Below are 16,041 nucleotides of genomic sequence, written 5' to 3'. Positions count from 1 at the left end.
AGGATGGCTAAGATCAATAACACAAGTGACAGTCCCTACTGGTGAGGATGTGGAATAAGAGGAGCACTCCTTCTTTGCTGGTAAGAGTGCAAACTTGTATATCCACTATGAAAGTCAATGTGGCAATTCCTCAGAAAACTGGTAATCAGTCTACCTCAAGAAATAGCTATTCCACTCTTGGTCATATACCCAAAGGACACTCCATCCTATACCAAGAACACTTGTTCAATTATCTTTCTAGCAGCTTTAATCATAATAGCCAGAAACTGGAAATAACATAGATGGCCCTCAACCAAAGAATGGATAAAGAAAATGTGGTACATTTACACAATGGAGCATTACTCAGCTGTTAAAAAAATGGCATCATGAAATTTGCAGGCAAATGGATACAACTGGAAAAACGATCCTGAGTGAGATAACCTAGACTGGAAAAGACAAATATGGTGTGTACTCACTTAGCAGTGGATATTAGCTATTAAGTAAATGATAATGAAGCGGCAGAGCCAAAGCAGTTAGGTAAAGAGGAGGGCTATGGGAAGATGCACAAGTCTCCCTGGAAAGGAGAAAAAGAATAGATTATTTGGGTGGACTGGGGCAGGTGGGGATGGCAGTGGGAAGGATCAGGCAGGAGGTAGTGTGCAGGGAAATAGATGATAGATAGATAGATAGATAGATAGATAGATAGATAGATAGATAATATTTAACATTTAATTAAAATTTATATATATATATATATATTATATATATATATATAATATATATATATGGTTGGTCAGTGTAATAAAGTAGATGCTGTTCCCTGAAATGGTCTCCAGAGTGCTTTGTCTCCACACCCTTTACTGACCCATGAGCACTGCTGTCTTGTTGGGGGAATGCCCTGGTAATGATAGCACACTGCCTTGACATATTTAGCATACAAAGCATTTTGGTTTAATACTCAGTAGTGGGGTGTGAGGCAGCCATGAAGTGTGTATGCCCAAGATCATCTGACTCTAACATCAAAAAGAGCTAGAGGAAACCATGGCTCCACTTTTCAAAGCTCTCTTCTTCCCTAGGACCCAGAGTAATGAAGGAGATGGTGAAAGTACATGGAGGACCATGTTGGGGGGAGCTTCTAGCCAAGGCTGGTGACCTCCTTCAAACTCCAATTTCTTACCCCTATCCCCGCTTTGTTATATGCAAGGAATGAAAAGGCAGAGAGGAGTTCATGCTGAACAAATGTAATGACTGACTGTCCTCTAATGAGTCCCCCCTTGGGCTCTTCTGTAGAAGGTTTACATTGTAAATGCAGTACTTTCCAGTGGCTTGAAGATTTCTAATGGAACTTCATAAATATGCTTTTAACAATTAAAAGTTCAAATAGCGCAAACTCCATTTGGCTTCTTGGAGACTAGTTTCTAAGTTTCCAAAGCTTAGAGAGTCTTTCTGGGTAAGAACTAGAGCCAGGACTTCAGACTACCCAAATAATCTATACCATGTTTCAGTGTTAATCTTGATAGACACCCCCTGAGACAATGAATAAAGGCAGAACTCATGTGATGTGACAGAAAGAACACGAAAGGTTCATATAAGACCTTGTTTAAACCCTTCTACCAGAAGTTCAAGGGACTTGGGCAAATCACACACTTCCACCAAGTACCAATTTCTCATGTTATCATAAGACATTGGACTATACCATGACTGCAATAGTCTAATTTTATAGTTATACCTATAGGTGAGTATACTATCATCACATATAATAGAGGTTTAAACAGAAAGATGCATCACCCCAAAATGTCATAATGTTAAGGGTAATTTTCAGATGCTAGAACAAGAACCATATCTTCTTTATGTCTGGTCCCAATACACACAACCCAACACAGCACACAGAACTATAGATATGGATTAGATGGATGCACACATAGATAGATGTGCAGAGATAGATCGATGGATGGATATGTGCATACAAGAACATAGAGGAATGGCTGAGAGGTCAGTGGATGTGGCTTGAAAGGTGAGTGAAGGGAATTACCAAGGACCAGTGCCTACACAGTCAGTTAAATAATGTGCTGACAAGGGAGAAGCTGACAGTAAGTCCTTCACTGTATCAAGAAGCGTGTGTCATCCCTATGACACTTTCCTCTTCCTCTGTTCCTGCTGCACTAACTGTATCAAGAAGCATGTGTCATCCCTATGACACTTTCCTCTTCCTCTGTTCCTACTGCACTAATGCACAAGCACACAAGTCGGCCTTTTCCAGATCCTCTCACATACTCACTCCCCCGCCTCTCCTCTCATGGTCAGGAAAGTTCTACACACACACACACACACACACACACACACACACACACACCAGCTCAGTACAGTATTGAACAAGTTAGTGTTCACAGGCTTACAGGCATTGCCTTTCCTCCCACTCCTGGCCCAATGATGTTTCTTCCAGATGAACGTTGCACACTGGATCTTAAAGCAGTATCCCAAAATCACACATGCGAGTGAGTCTTTACTCTTTCACACAGTAGTGAATGTAGCAACTAGCTCAAAATACAAGTTTTAAAAATCCAGTGATGAACAAAGCTATCTGATCCTTCAGAATTTAGCCAAGACTAAGCTGTAACAAAAACAGAGTAGAAGTTAAGAATATCTTAATATCCAAAAGCTCAGAGGATTTCTTCTAAAGCTATGCTGTTTACCCACTTAATGCCATTGGTGATTCAAAATCGATGTAATACAAGCATTCACCAGAAACACGACAAATGCCCAATAGGACATGTCGGGCCTGTGACACCTTCACTAATAGTGGATGACAATGAACAAGCAGTAAATCAGACTTTAGGATTTGCAGACACTGTTACCTGATGCGTGTGGACTTCCCTCCTTAGGGATGGTGTCGCTTTATCAGTGGAGGGGAATCAAAGGACAATAAGGATAATCCTAAGGCATTCTTCCAGATGAGTAACCTAGAATAACACTGCTCATCTGAGACTTGAAACGGAGAGTCGGCAAGGTCTTCCAGGGATGCTTGGCCCAGGACTGTAATCACTGATAACTGCAGCAAGAATAAGAAGTGCCATATTCTGTGTGAGAGCCAGGCTGTCTACTCATTTGCATGTTGCCCTCTCTAACCTGCTCCCTCTCTTTGAATTAACATAAGTGTACACAGAAAACCAAACACCACAGAACTCTAGGGCCTTTGCACTGGCCATTCCATTGGTCTGGAAGGCTTTCCTTTTAGAATTCCAAGCCTGGCTCTTCTCTTCAAATCTTGCTTCATCATCGAGAGACTTTCCCTTCTGCCCTCTGTAACTGAACAGCTTCAGAAAACTTTGCTCTATTTCTTTCTGATACTTTTCAGCCTCCTATGTTTGTGGATGGCAATTTTCCAAGAAACAAGAACTTTTTTCTACATAGCTAGGTACTATATCCAGAGTCCAGTGATTGGCTGGAGCACTACTTGACTGACTTGATGGATGGATGGATGGATGGATGGATGGATGGATGGATGGATGGATGAATAGATGGATGAATAAATGGATGAATAGATGGATGAATAGATGGATGGGTAAATGAGCTTAGTAACATGAGTTATCCTCAGGTAGGTAAAATGCAACACCAGCTACGACATTAGCAAGTTGTGTATAATTCTAGCAAAGTAGAAAATTTTGGCCTGGGTTTTACCACTGCCAAAGTACAATGGTGATGGGAAGAACTCTGCCTTTGCCATTTACCTCATGTTCACGAAGAAGAGAGGCTTTGCCTCATTCTCTTGTTGTCCTGGTCATGGTGACAGAGTGATGTGGATGACTGATGATGTGGGATCCAGCTCCCTCCTTCAGTGCTGACTGGCCTGTTGTAAACATTTGCTCAGGTCTTTCCCAGACCACACAGTACTCTCTGTGATTCAGTATGTGCCCCTCTTGAAGGACAGGGGTTTATAGTAGCCGATTGCTACCCATTACTCTTAATGGAGTAGGTTTTATTACAGGATCTGCCTGTAAAAATACTTATTGTTGGCTGGGTCTAGTGATACAGGCCTGTAATCCAAACTATTAGGAGTGCTGAGGCATGGAGACTACAGATTAAAGAACTACCTAGGCTATAGAGTAAATTAAAGGTCAGCCTGCAAAATTTAGTGAGACTCCCATTTTTAAAAATTTGCAAACAGGAATAAAGATTAAGTTTAATGATAGGATCATTGCCTTACATGTATAAAGCCGTTCAATCCTGAGAAATATAAGAAGTAAGGATGAGGGAGAAGACCTTTGCTTCTTGTATATCAACCAACCAGCTTTCATCAGAAATAAAATGAAGTCCTGCTTGCCATCTGCCTATTCTTTCATTTCAACTGGTTCAGAACTCTGATGGGAAAGAGAAGGAAATTCTTACTGATTTACTCACATGACCAAAAAGGGATATGACTAAAGTCTCTTCCAGCGGTCCAAGTATTAAATAAATGTGTGCCACCTGGTTTTTCATAAAGTATGGCTGTATGTTCTCAGTGGAGGTTATTAATGAGTGCTCTCTTTCCTCACAGAAGTATAAAGTACAGAGGATAACAGATAGATGGGCCCAGAGGAAATTTTGCCTTCTCTGCACTCTGTGCAGCTGTAGAAAGAATCTCCAGGCAAAGAGGAAAGATGAGGAAAACACTATGGAGGAACCCGACGGGATTAATAAAGACTCTTAAGGCACTCCACAAGGTAAAACTTCCTGTGAATGGAGGATGGCACATGGGATCTTAACTCAGCAAATTATGCATAAGAGAAGACTTCATGTTAAATAAGTAGATACTACAGAGTTCCATGAATTTATCTGCAGAAAACTATCATGTAGGAGAAGTGAGACAGTTCATTGCTGAAGCATCAAGAGTCAACACTAGAGAAGGCAAAGCAATACCAGGGATGGATTGTATACAACCAGCCACATCTAACCAGTATTCCAGGCTTCCAAAGGGCACCTTAGAAATCCATAGTCTTGGAACTTTACTCCATTATTGCTGGGATCATTGAAGTCCTCCACAGGCTCCTGCTCTGAATGGTTGTTTCCTATTTTGGAAGGTTGTAGAACCTTTCAGAGATGGTCCTAATGGAGTAGGAAGGCCACTGGTTCCTGGGGCTGACTGCATCCTGATCTGCCACGACATGAAGAGCATTCACCATGTCCTACAACTGACATGAGCTCAGCTGCTCTGCTAGGCCTTCCTTACTGTGATGAACTGAAGCCCCGTAAGCCAAGAGCCCAAAGAAGGCACTTTCCATGAAGGTGTTCCTGCTGGGAACAATGGGTACAGTAAGGTGTTCCTGTTGGGTACAGTAAGGTGTTCCTGTTGGGTACAGTAAGGTGTTCCTGCTGAATACAACAAGGTGTTCCTGCTTGACACAGTAAGGTGTTCCTACCAGGTACAGTGGGTACAGTAAAGTGTTCCTGCTGGGTACAGAAAGGTGTTCTTGCTGGGTGTTGTGGGCATAGTGATGGGAAAGTACTTTCTGAGTAGTGAACTGTACAGCTATTTTCCAACTCTGCCTCTTTAAAAAATAAAAGGATTTATTCTGTTTTTAATTGTATGTGTATATGGGGTTGGGGTTGGTATGTGCATGTGTGAATGCAGGTTCCTATGGAATCCAGAAAAGAGTGCTAATTCAAAAAATCCACCAGAATCTGCTTAAGGAGTATTAGGGAAATTTATTAGGATAAATTGAGGAAATACACTCACAAATACAAAACCAAGTAGACTGTTGAAGTCATCCTCTGATCTGACCAGGAGTGAATCCACCTCGCAATTCAATCACACCAGGAAGCAGGAACCAGGGGAAGGAACCTTGTGACCCCTCCCTTTCCTTTTAAGAGGTCCCCTATGAGGGCAGGGAGCACTGCCTCCTTCAGGCCATATAGCCCAAGGTCATGGGCAGAGCAAATACCACTATAAGTGCTGGTTCCCTGGAGCTGAAGTTGTGCTAGGAACTGAATTTGGTTCTCTGGACGCGCAGCAAACACTCTTCACTCCTAAGCCATCTCTCAAGCCCTAAATTCTGCTTCTTTCACATAGGATTTGCAAATATGTCTTAAGAAATTTGTTTTGTATTTTAGTTATGTATGAGAATAAGTGCACATAGGTGCAGGTACCCACAGAGGACAGAAAAGTCATCAAATTGCCTGAAGCTGGAGTTACAGGCAATTGTGAACCACTCTATATAGGTGCTGGGAGCTAAACTCACTCCTGTACAGGAAAGTCATGCACCATTAACTGCTGAGCCATTTCTCCAGATTACAGGTATATATTTTCTTTCTTTTGCCAACGACTGAGAAAACAATCCTAACAGGTAAATTAGGATAGGTAGAAGGAAGGGTCTCTGATGCTACCAAGGAGACTCCAGGGTTGCAGAACACTGGCCTTGATCACCCATTACAAAGCAAACCAGGAGCAAAGGGAAGGTAAAAGCATGTCTAGTATTCAAACACAAGTTGACTTGATCCAAAAAGAAAGAAAAGTTAGAATTTAAGTAACAAATCACATTCTTTTTCACCCATCATTCTACACAAAGCACTCCATAATCCTGCGAGCTTTGTTTTCCTTATGAAAAATAAAGTATTTCCTTGTTGTTTGATTTTTTTCCAATTCTAGGAGTTGAACACAGAGACTCACACATGTTAGGCAAATGCTTTTCTACTGAGCTACCTCTCTCCCTCTCCCTCCTTCCTTCCCTCTCTTCCTTTCTCCCTCTCTCCCTCCCTCCTTCTCCTTCCCATTTAAAGACTAGAAACTGAGCCTCCTGGGTGCTAAATGACTTTCTGGAGGACTCAAGGCTTGAAAGTAGCAGGGTACTAAGCTCTGTAACTCCTGTTTTCTCAGTCCTGTGTACACTATGGAAAAGCTATCTTCACAGACAATTTAATAACTCCAAGAAGCTCAGTTGCTCTTTAGTAGATGTCCCCATCTCTATGATTGTTTCTCTAATCAAGGCTGGCAGACTTAAAAAAAAAAATCTCTGTTGAGCCTTAATACAAATGAGCAATGATATAGAAAGAAAGTGAAAATCAATGCCACTGATTAAGAAAATGTCCTTTAATTTGCTGCTTGACACTCAGCTTTAAAGATTCATGACAGGAAAATCTGTATCTGGCTTGATTGCTGACAGAGAAAATCCTTTTACGAGTGGACAGTCTTTGAAGGTGTGAAGATAACAATAATGCTAGATTTTATGACACTTTATTGTGCTCAGCATGGAAAGTCTCTTTAAATTTTTAATTGACATGTCATATTTGTGTGGAGTAATATAATAGTTTTCATAAATCTATATAAGAAGAGATCCTACACCCATTTTACAAAGAACAGAGACACAGAGAACTTAGCAACTTACCCTAACATATAATGATTTTCAAGGCACAGGTAACTGGGCTTTGACCATTTTCATCTGTGTTCCAGTATCTTGTAACCAATAGTTACCCATCAAATCTCTACAATCCTAGCAAAAGGAGAATGCCCAAACTGAAGGTAAAATAGAATTGTAAAGTTTTATAACATTGAAAACTGGTGGAAATCACGCATATATAAAGTTGGGGGGCAGCTTCCCATTAGCTGTTTATAAGTTATGTAATTGAAATAAATGTGAAATGGAGAGATAATAAGCCATGACAAAGGCTTATAAATTTATAATGTATGCAGAAACATCACAAAAAAGCAAAAATAAATACCCCACAACCAAATGAGATTTTAAAAAATGTGCCTTCCTCACTAGAGAGAGAAAAAGGGGAGACAGGCATCTGGGGGTAGGTTAATGGTTCTAGGGGAGATAGATTTTCTGATGAACACACTGTGGCATTCATTCTTCCTTCTGAAGGGTCAGTGCTACTGGATCCACCCGTATAGGCAAATGAACTTCAGGGGAAAGTCCATCCCTAAGTTTTAGGGGGGGGGTGGAAGGTGAGAGGTTCACAGAGACCTTGGTTCCAAGGCTACTTGCTTACTCTGAAGTACTCAATACACTGAAGTGGAGTGTACATTGGAGTATTGCTTTCTGAGCCTGATATTGACTGCTGGGCACCAGCCTCTACTTCAAGGGCCTCTCTAATCTCAGTACAGCTCTGGAGAACACTCTATCTTTGCAGGCTCTGCCACTGCCCTATGCTTGTACTGTTCTTCTCCTGGAATGAATGAACATGCCTCTTGGGCTATACTTGGCAATCCCTTCCCTGTAACTCTAAACTCATTTAAAAGTATTTATTGACACAGGCCCATCCACACTGGGTGTTAGGTGCCATTATAATGAACAAATATATGGTGTAGATATAGGAGAGAAAGTAAAGACTGGTTCACATGTGAGAAGGAAGGCAGTTAGCAGCAGGCTGATATAGGTGGTCTGTTTCCCACCCAGGGCCAGGGTGACGTCTGGTCCAGGCTGTTGTTGAGGGTCATACTGCCTCCAGGGCTATGCTGATATGATCTGAGTGGACTGTGCTGCCACCCAGGGCCATGATGACATCTGGGCCTGGGCTACTGCCAAGGGGTATGTTTGGGTCCATCCATGTCCCTACAGCAGCCATGGTCTGTGTTGATATCCATGGCTTCAGTAACGACTGAGAGCCATGTGGATGCCCAGGTTCTGGTTAGCCACCTGAGTCTACACTGGTGTCTGAGGGCCATGTTGCCACCAGGATCATACCGATCTGAGTGGCCTGTACTACCACCCAGGGCCATGGTGACATTGAAGCCCATGTCTGAGTCCATGGTCCTACAGCAGCCAGCGTCTGAGTTGATGTCCATGGCTCCTGTTACCACCAAGGGTGATGTAGATGACTGGGATCGAGTCAACCACCTGAGATCATGTTGATGTCTGAGCACCTTGCTGCTGCCAGGACCATGCTTATTTGGGTGGCCTGCGCTGCTATCGAAGCTGTGCTGACATTTGTGCCTGAGCTGTTGCCAAGGACCATGTCTAGGTTCATGGTCCAGCTGTAGCTGTAGTTGGGGTTTGTGTTGATGTCTATGGCCTATGTTGCCACAGGGGGCAATAGGAACCATGCATGTTGGAGTCCAAAGGCAATGCTGAGCCAGTCCTGCCCTTCAGTGACCCTGGGATAATTGGCCCCTTGCTGGACACTACAGCAAGAGAGCTGTCTCTACCCATCATGGGAGAGCTGCCCCCATCCTGCAGTCCCTGCATTCAGAAAAGATGGCCCCAGCTCTCTCACAGTCACAGGAGAACTGGTCCTGATGGCAAGGGCATAGGAGAGCTGGCTCCATCCCTCCCCTGAAGGGCTAATTCCAGCGGTACAGACTGGGCCTTGGATTGGCTACCCCAACATGTACCCACCCCATCTGTGATCTGCCAGAGCTGTGGAAGGACTGGTCCTGCAGAATGACAGCCACAGGATCTTCATGACTGGGACAACAGGAGGAGATCTGGAAAGGAGTCAGAGAGGGTCCAGTGATGATGGTGTGCCAAGAGCCAGAGGCCTTGAACCACACCGGTGACTCATTGCAATGAACATTTGTGGGTGGGGCTGATTGGACAAAAGAGTATACTTCAGACAAATGAAGAAGTGTTGGAAGGCAGGAAAGATGGGGGAGTGATGTGTTTTTGTTTGTTTTAATTTTAAGGGGGTTTCTTTTGGGGAAATGCTGCAGGCGTGAGGGGCAGATGTGGAGGGACTGGGAGGTGAGCAACATTAGGGTGCAAGATGTGAAATTTCCAGAGAATCAGTAAAGAATTATGTTACTAAAAATAAATAAATAAATAAAAGCTTAAAGAGAAAATAATTATGTGTGTATATATGTATTGAATGTGTGTTTATACGTGTTGTGTCTCTGTGTGTATATGGCATGTAAGTATAGGCACCTGCAGGAGCCAGAAGAGGCTGTCAGAGTCCCAGGAACAGAACTGCAGACAGTTGTAAACCACCAAACATAGTTTCTAGGAACTGGGAGCCTTTGGAAGAGGAGGAAGTACTCTTAAGCTCTGAGCCATCTCACCAGCCCAACTTTAAATTCCTGGAATAAAATGAACATGCCTCTTCACCTTTTCACTCCAACATTTCCTTGTGTATCCTTACATAGACAAGAAAGAATTAAATTCCAAATCAAAAGGTCAACACAGAAGCCGGATAAATGGGTGTAAGCTGAAGATTATGAAAACAATTCTAAAATCAAATTCTTCTCTTAACAATACAATCCAAAGTAATAAAATTTTTGGGCTGTAGAACTTTGTAATTAATCAGGGAGAACTAACTGAAAACGGGGGAAGGATTATAAAAAGTCATTGTACTAATAACTTCAATTTGAGGTAATTATTGAGAGGAAACAAAAAAATCATGGATACTTGAACTAATCAAGTTTTTGGAGCATTTCCTTCTAATGTTAATTCAAGTTTAGTGTTTCATCCTTCTTTATACTTTAAAAAGAAAGCCAACTGTATGAGCTATATGAATTTTCTATTGGTTTTTAATGTAGGAAGCTAAGTGTGTTAGTAGTTTTTCTCATTGCTGAGATCAAATATTTGACAAAGCAATTCAGTGAATGAAGGGTTTCTCTTAGATGGCGGTACAACAGTGTGGGTGACCATGGCGGGGGACACAGCTGTGGCCACATTGCACTGTAGGCCAGAAGTAGAGAGAGATGAACAGAGATGCATGTCCCACTTGCTTTCTCATTAGTATTCAGTCCAGGACCCAAAGCCCATGGAATTCTGCTGTACAGTTAGGGGACCTCTTTTTATGCATGTTAATGTCATCTAGAATCTCCCTCCCAGACATTTGGCTCTTACGTGATTTAGATCCTCTCAAGTTGATACTATTTATCATCAGACATTGATTTAGTTATGTAGTCAACAAATTAATGAAACAATATGTATAAAGACAGTGCAATAGGAGGAGGAGAGAGAACTAGGAACAAAGAAAAAAGAACATTTAGGAGAAAATAGAAAATAAAAATAACAAAGAACAATGAAAGAAAATTGTAAGAGAAAACACCAGATCAATGAAAAGGAGGCAGAATTTCTTAAGAATCCCACTTCTGACAACCTCTGCCTAGAATTCTAAGCTCAAAGCTATATACAATTTCTTCCATACTCTAGCTTGATTAGTGGACATGTCTAGGCTTATTGTACAAGAATACACTCACTTTTTGCTAATTCTCTTAAAATTTCAGATACCTCCCCAACCCAAGCCTAGGAGCCCATTTAGAAATCATCTATAACTATCTATGAGTGGAATTTTTCTCTGTCTTCTTCCTTCCAACTCTCTCCTTTCTTATTATATAATGGAGTATCTTTTTGCAAATCAGGAGCCTGAGTCACGTTGTACTTCGAGAACTTTTCCTATCTGCCTAACTTGTGTTTCCTTTTTAAAAAATATGTAGCCCAAAGTCCTGGGCTTTCAGAAAATTTTGTGATCAATGGGTGTAATTTAATCAAAGGCAGATCTGCTCTCCAGAAAAGAGGTTTCACTCCAGATATAAGTGAAAGGAACAAGAATGTGTTGCATGTTGTATAGGAGAGTCAAGACCCATACTGTTTTTGTTTAAATGGTGGTGGTAGCAGGAATCTAAGTCAAGCATGGACTTCTTTCAGGAGGTGATCATCAGAAGGTTTTACCTCCTGAGGAAGGTGGAGGTAGCAATGGGGAATGCAGAGGGAGAAGGCAGAGTCAGTGATGAGTGGTGGGTTCCAGGTACAGACACATCTCCAGACACTGATGGGGACTAAGTATTGAAAGGACTGGAGGAGCATCAGAAGAGGATGAAAAAAGAAAGAGCAGATTAAAGATGCCAATGTAGGAGCCGTTCTGATTCCTTGTTTGTCTTTTAATCAAATCTGATTAAAATTCCCACTGAGTGACAAGAGCATCATAGATATTAGAGTATGTGCACATAAATGACAATATAGAAAAGCCTTAGAGATTCACATGTAAAATACCATATCACAGCTAGCAAAGGATATCATATATATATTTGGCATTCATATATGTGTGTATGTATATGAATATATATTTCCATACATATATATCCTAGTTTAGCCTATTAGTTGATTAGAAAAAATATATAATGCCAGTCTACTTATCTTAGAAGGCCATTGGGAGGACAACTAAAACAAGAAAGACTATGTTGACATAAACAGCCTCCACTCTACAAAGAAGAGGTACTGTTTCATGCCCTGGAGGAGAAGATGATACCGCCAACCCCAGAATATAATGCCCATGACCTTGGTGCAATTCTGAGCCATCTAAGCTTCCTTGTCCCCTCATGTAAAATACAGGCAATACTTTCCTGCTAACACAGGGTGGGATAACAATCATCAACACTTTATTATACCATCAAGGATTAAACAGAATTCAAGATCTTAAGAAGAACTTGACATTAAGGTCATCTCTGAGGTTTGCAACAAAAGATGAATGAGGATTGCAATTCTGTGACAGGAGAGTTCTGCACTCTTGTTTGCAGAGGTAAACAACATGTAAGGAATGTGTTTCTTAGACTGTTTAGGCCTGTATTTTGTCATCAGCTATGGTACAAGCAAAAGAGGAAATAAACCACAATGAGCCAGAGTTTTCCCACCACACCACCTTTTGGAAGCTGTTCAGAATTATTTTTCCTATTTAATGTGAAACAAACTGGAAAACCATCACTAGAGATATTTGGATAGAAAGTATTTATCCTCCAGGAAACCTTAAAGCCTCTTTCCTGCCCCATCTTCTTCCCACCACAAAGGCCTTCTTCACTGACTCTCTCATTAGCTCCCTTGCCCCCATTCTCACCTACCATTCATTAAAAAGGACAAGCTATGATATGGATTGAGAATTAAGTGGACCACTGTGTTAGTAGCTGGTAGTTTAATGGAAAAGATTAAAAAGCTGGAAATCAATACAAGTATATGATAAGGCATGCATGAAACAGATTAATTTTTCACCCTTGAAGAATTCACTAAAGGGAGGATGAGATTGCCTGCCTTTCTGCTTTTGATTTTAGATAAGAAAGACCGAACCACCCAACATACTACATAAGAAAATAGATCCCATTTAGCTAATAGAATCTATATTATGTGTGCAATTAGGTTACAGAATCTGTGTTACTTATGTATTGAAGGATGTGGTCAAAACAGTGGACTTAGACCCTGACTATCACCTTGTAGAAAGCAATACACTGCTGGGCTAGTGGTTCCACTAGAAAGGGTCATTTTATCTTAAGTACAAGCTCTAGACCTGTCAATAACAAAATCACAGTAGTTATGTATCTGTAGCATTCCTGACTCAACAATTATACCAGAGACAGTAGAGTTAAAATTTCATAGTCACAGAGGAGGCAACCCTGGAATTTCTTGAACAATGGGTAGTCTATCATTCCATGGCTTCATAATTATATTTTTAATCTACTATCATCAAAAAAGACCCAGCTGTAAACTATCAAGGGTTTGCTCTACTCCACATCTAAAGGCCCTCACAGAGCTGGACATGGCTAAACTCGACACACTCCTGTCCTTTGTGCATTCCTATCATGTTCCCTGCCTCACTGTAGCTGTATTTCTATGACCACATGGTCTGTATGGATTCTTGAAGTAAAGGACTAGACCTTGTTGGATATGGCATCTCTAGTGTCAAGATATGCCCCACATATGGTATATCTCCAGAAATGTGAAGAGGAAGAAGAACAATACTGAGAATTCCAATGGGCTTTTTAAAAGAAGTATGGATACAGAACTATAGCTCATGTACTATCTCTATATCAGTTAGAGAGGTTTGGAGTGTTGTGTTCACTCTTAGATTTCATATTTGAGAGCTTTGAGAAGTTCAAACATGTTCATCACTGGAGACCAAGATGGGCAGCAGAGGGGAAATGCTTGGCATGACCAGGAAACCATGTCAAATGAGGAACAAATGAGAAAACTGGGAATGATTAATGCTACCAAAAGAGGGTAAAGGAAAGACATGGTTACTCTCCTCAGATGTTCAAAAGCCTGTCAAGTGGAAAAGGTAGCTGGATTTGTTCTGCATTACCCTGGAAGGCAAACTAAGGTCAGTTATTAAAAAGTAGAGTGAAACAGAGTCAGACTCTCCCAAAGAAATTTCCAGGACACGTACGTACAGGATTAGTGAGAGCCAAAGGAACCCACTTTCTTTGACAAAAGCAAGATGTGCACAGGGCCTAGGAATCCTTCCAACTGGAGACTTTCTGGTTTGTATAATCAATGCAAACATCTCTGTGGAGATGGCTTCCGTGAGAAAACTAGTGACAGCTCAGTTCTTAGGCATGGCTTTATTAACGGGGGGAAGGGGATACATGGAGATCCTGTAGAGCGAGGGAAAACGAGAAGAAAGTTTCTAAAAGGCAAAAGAAGGCAGAATTCAGAGGAGGACACATTTTCTGGCTGGTTTTGACTGTTTCCTCTGCTAGTCAATGAAAACAGTTAACTGGAAGAAGGAGGATAATTTTATCAAAATAATAATTATCAAGAGTATTTGGAATCCTAGGAAAAGGCAGATCTTTTTGAGAGCTGATAGTTCAAAAGAGCTGCAATCACGCATCTGTTTTCTTGTTTGGTTCACAATTGAGGCAATGGAAACAGAGGACTCCGTGAAATTGAATGACACTTCACATTGATAAGCATTTCTGAAACAATATGGTAACAATTTGAGGAACACATTATACTCTCGAGCTGTGGAAAGAACGAGCAAAGAATATACCCTTTAATGCTTAATTTTTATAATAATCTTACTTGTTAAAAATACAGTGTTTCACAATGAAAGCCTAACTGTGTTTCAGTTCAGTAATATGATAAGACACAGCTTGTAAAAATAGGAATTGAGTTTTACTCTGTTCTCGCATTTTATTTTCCATTTATCATGTGAATTGCTTCTAAATAAGATTGTGTTACATTATTAATTTGCATAATTGCTGAAATATAGCATGTGATTCCAAATAACAAGCTCCTGATAGTATCATTTGAGATTCATTTTGACATAATTTTGAATCTGACAAAAATGGTAGACAATGAAGGTAAAAGTACATGTGCACACATTGTCGCCTTCTGGTCTTCCAAATTTGAAAAGGGGCAGGTGTGTGAGTCAAACAATGATTTTTTACATTCAGATGCTGAACAGTTTGGAAACTAAGAAATAAGCAATCCATACTATAGTATTTTAGAATAACCATAAGTCTGTTTCTGACAGACAAGGAGCCAGGTGAAGTTTCTTCAGGGTTTTGCATTTGTTAATTGAATCAAGAGTCTTAAAGAAAGATGAGAGAAGTCTCCGATGAAGATCTAAAAATACTTGCTCAAACGTATTTCCATTTTTCAAATAGCACCCTATCAAATTAACTTGACAGTCTCTGGTCTCAATCAGAAAATCCTGACACCCTGTTTGAGTTCAGATCGTCAGCAAGTACAAACATTTCACTCAACTCAATCTTCCAAAATGTGGGTGAAGCAGAAAATGTGGATGTGGAAAAAAAGCTGCAAGCCATCAGCTAGCTACCACACCCTGGGCCAAGAAGTAAATGCTCTTCTGAAAGCTGCTGGAGTACAAGCCCCTGGCAAAATCAAGCTAATCATCTGTCCTAGGCATCTAGTGAAGAATTTAAGTGTGTGTGTGAGTGTGGGTGTGTGTGTGTTCACATATGTGTACCAATGCATGAGTTCATTCTGTGTGTATGTATGTAGAGGGCAGAGGACAACCTCACATGTCACCTCCCCAGCACTGGAATTGAAAGTGCATGCCACCATGTCTGACATTTTACATGTGTCTGTCAAGGATTGAACTCAGAACTTTTTGCTTGCACCACAAACACTCTACCAAGTGAGCTGTCTCCTAAGCCCTGAAGCACCTTTCCTAACAACACAGAGAGCAATGAAACAACAGCAGAGATAACAATTCTACTTCTTCCTGCTGCCTCGCACAACGCCTTAGTCATCGTTTCCAACTGAAAACTTCATAAGAGTAATCCAACAGAAAATGTTTCTTGTTTACCCAAAGTGACATTCTGGAAGCTGGAAAGTGGTGCCTGAAAATCCTACCCCTTCCTTCAAGCCATCATCTGAGTAAATCAGTGAATCTCATGGCGAAGGACTCTCGTAA

Source organism: Onychomys torridus, chromosome 6, assembly GCF_903995425.1.
Source record: "Onychomys torridus chromosome 6, mOncTor1.1, whole genome shotgun sequence".
Taxonomy (NCBI): Eukaryota; Metazoa; Chordata; class Mammalia; order Rodentia; family Cricetidae; genus Onychomys; species Onychomys torridus.
This window is presented reverse-complemented; position numbering follows the sequence as displayed.